We start from the raw sequence: 3,769 nt of genomic DNA on the forward strand, positions 1-3,769 counted from the left end.
CGGACGGCACTCGGACGCCCAGATTGAGAGCTCACCGCCTGCAGAGGCAGCGCGATTCCATCTTTCGATGGCTTGTTGGAAACCACTGCGTTGGGCTGAAATATGCCTGACTCTGTCCACTGACTCCAGCTCCCCTCCTCAGGGCCCCGTGGGACACACGCAAACCCCTGATGCACGACCCCTTCCCATATCCGATTGCACAGGGACCGCCTCCGTCCTAGTGGCTGGAATACGGCTCTCGGAGACCTTTAAAGGGCTGACTGCGTGCAGGGAGCAGGTGGTGTATCGGCCGGCAGGCCGCCCGGCACAGAGGAGCCGCTCCGAGGAGTGCCATCTGCTGAGAGGCCCCTGTGCAGAAATGGCTGCTGGGCTCTAGATTTTTAAAAATCTTCTTAGAGTTTGTTTTTAAATAAGAGAACATTTATCTGGTAAACCGAGGAAACAAGTTATAGACAGCTCTCTTAGGGCTTGGGAAGGAGGAAGGTGATGGCACTGTGCTTGCGGAGCAGGCGAGGGGCCAGGGAAAGGGAAAGGCTTGGGCAGCTCCAGGGAGGACAGGCTCCCGGGAGGGCGGACAAACTTGGCCCTCGGTCCTACGGGCTTTAAGGTGGGGATTTTAGGGAAGGTCCCAGGGGAAGATCTCAACGGAAGGTCCAGCAGTTTTCCAGGTGTGTCCTTTCAGGGTTGTGGTCTCCACGGATTGATGGGCCGGCACCAGGCCGGGGTCATCATTCCCTGCAGCTGGTCCTGGCCCCGGCTGTGCCTGGTTTTGTTGCTTTTTCTGGGCCTGGAGCTGAAAGACAACTGAGGCCTCGATGTTATCTCTCGGGAGGAAAGGCCAGGGGGTCCAAACCCCACGACCAGCCATGTTCTAGGGGAGGAGGGTCACCCTGGGGCTTTCCACCGTGGTGACCTTCTGCAGCTGGCCCATCGTCCTCGCTCTGTTCATGTCTGTCTAACTGCCCACCACGTCCCCCCTCAAGGATCTTGGCTCTGAAATCTGTCGGAGAAAAGGGGCCTCAGGGGCTCCCTGTAGCTGCTTTCCTTCAGAGCCAAGAGATCCTCGCTCTCTGTCAGAGGGACGATGAGGCCTGGGCACAGGAGGTGGCCGTGGTGCCTCGAGGTGGGATTCTCTGAGTGCCAGTAGAGCTTGTAACCTGGTGGAGACAAACTGTTATACATGTTCGTATTATCGGGGCAAAAGCTAGAACAGCAAGATTTATGACAAATGGTCTGGTGGAAGGAAAAAGATTTTTTTAGTTCTAACTCCAAATCTAAGGATGGGAGAAGAATGAAAACATGCGTTTGGAGGGTTGAAGTGAAACATTTAAGGAAAATTAGGAAAATTCGGGATTTAGTTCAATTCATAGGTGAAAAATAAAACTTCGAAGACAATTAATTAACGTCTTATATTCACAACCGTATTACAGTCTGCTAGAGGCCCGGCGCATGGATTCGTGCACGTTAAAAGGAAATTAACCAGAAGGTGGCCGAAGGGGTGGAAGGGCGCCTTCCGAGCTAAGGAACAGCCGGCAGAGAAACAAGTTAACCCAGAAGTTGGGCCTTTAGACAGTTGACTTGGAAACTGGGTCACCTCAGATCTTTGCTCCCCAGACCACACTGGCTCCTGCATTCTCATTTCCAGCAAGTGTCCTGTTTAGTTTGGAAATGCAACAGATTCTGAGAGCCTTTCCCCCAAGTTCACAGGGTTCCTGGGAGGATTAAACGGGACAAGGAAGAGGCAAAAGCCTTGGTGTCCTGTGCAGTGCCACCGAGGGCATCAGCAGCCCCTCGGGCTCAGGAGAGAAGCGAGGACAGGGGACCCCCAGGATGCGGCCCCGACGAGCACGGCTCACCCGACGATGAGCAGACATCTCACACCTTCACGTGCTGATGGGCAGAGCCCACCGCACCTTCTGCACCGCACACCCATCCCCGGAGGATGAAAATGGACACGCTGACAAACGACGCAGGAACAGACACGGATGCTTGTCTAACAAGTGAGCTCTTTCCGTGAAACCAGCTCCCATCATGAAACTCTTTTGTTTCGGATGAGCGTAGAGGAATTTTTATGTGACTAGAATTCAGTGGTTCTCAGCCTTCTGGCCCTTTCAATACCGTGCCTCATGTTGTGGTGACCCCCAACCATAACATTATTTTCGCTGCTACGTCAGAACTGTCATGTTGCTACTGTGATGAATCGTCATGTAAATATCTGATCTGCAGGATGGTCTTAGGCGACCCCTGTGAAAGGGTCGTTCGACCGCCAAAGGGGTCGCGACCCACAGGTTGAGAACCCCTGGACTAGATGATCAGAACCTGTTATAGCTAAATCGCCCCCGAGCACTGACCATCTTCCCAGCTCCCTCCCCTTCCCTCCTTTCTTACGACAGGACAACAAGGTCCTGGTAGAACCCAGACGACACTGCAGATTTCCTGACTCCGGGTTTCTAAGGCTCTTTCTTTAAAAAAAAAAAAATATATATATATATATATATATATATGGTTGATTTTTTACAGAGAGGAAGGGAGAGGGATAGAGAGTTAGAAACATCGATGAGAGAGAAACATCGATCCGCTGCCTCCTGCACACCCCCTACTGGGGATGTGCCTGTAACCAAGGCACATGCCCTTGACCGGAATCGAACCCAGGACCCTTCAGTCCACAGGCCGACGCTCTATCCACTGAGCCACACCGGACAGGGCTAAGGCTCTCTCTTTTTTTTTTTAATAAAATAATTTCTAATAAGCTATTACAAACATAAAGGAAAGCCGAAGAACAGACACCCAGATGTTTAAAGGTTCGTATCCTCTGCTTAGAGTCTCTTTAAAAACATGATGTGTCAGCACAGGATGCTCATTCCTGAAATCAATCAAAACGTATTTTAAGAAATAAACTAAAACGGCCGTGACCGGTGTGGCTCAGTGGATAGAGCGGAAGGCCCCGCCACCGGACAGCCCCGCCACGGGACGGCAGGGCGAGGTGAGGGAGCCATTGATCTAGTGATGAGGTTCCACCTCCGGTCAAGTTCAGCTCCAAGGTCGCCACCTAATGACTCTGCCCTGATCCCGGCAGAGCCAGTTCCTCCGACAACCTCGCTCTGAGGGCCACGGCCCCGCGGACACCGGCGGATCCGACCGGGTCCCGCCCGGAGCTCAGGAGCAGGTGCACAATAGGGGCTGGTAGTGCTCGAATGGAGGCGTTCACAAAGGGCTCGCGGAGCCAACTTTCCCCGTCGCGGTGGGGAGCGGCCCTTCCGCCCTTCACATCAGACCCGCGCGCAGCCCGCCTCACCTCCTCTCCAGGTGGCCGGTCCCGCCCCGGCCCCGCCCCGGTCCCGCCCCGACACCTCGGGGCAGGTGAGAGGCGGAACCGGAAGGCGAGCGAGAGCCCGGAGGGCTAGAGGACCGGACCGCCGCTACTGAGGCGTCAGGGCGCGAGCCTCCCACGGCTGAGGGGGCGTGGCCTGGCGCGTGTCTGAGGAGGCGCGAGGGGCAGGGGGCGTGTCCCGCGGTGGGGAGGGCGTGTCCGGCGCGTGCGGCAGGAAGGGTGGGGGCGGGGCCACCCGCGAAGCTCTGGAGCGCTGATTGGCTGCGCGCTGCGAAGGCGTGAGAAGGGGCGTGTCCGGCGCGTGCCGAGGGAGGTGCGAAGGGCAGGGGGCGGGGCCCCAGGGAAGCTCTGGAAGCGTTGATTGGCTGCGCGCTGCGAAGGCATGAGGAGGGGCGTGTCTTCAGGGAGCTCTCTCGGGGCAGAAGGGTGAAGCGTGGA

This window comes from Myotis yumanensis, unplaced genomic scaffold (assembly GCF_028538775.1).
Source record: "Myotis yumanensis isolate MYYU_CA2020_CCGP unplaced genomic scaffold, mMyoYum1.0.hap1 SCAF_19, whole genome shotgun sequence".
NCBI lineage: Eukaryota > Metazoa > Chordata > Mammalia > Chiroptera > Vespertilionidae > Myotis > Myotis yumanensis.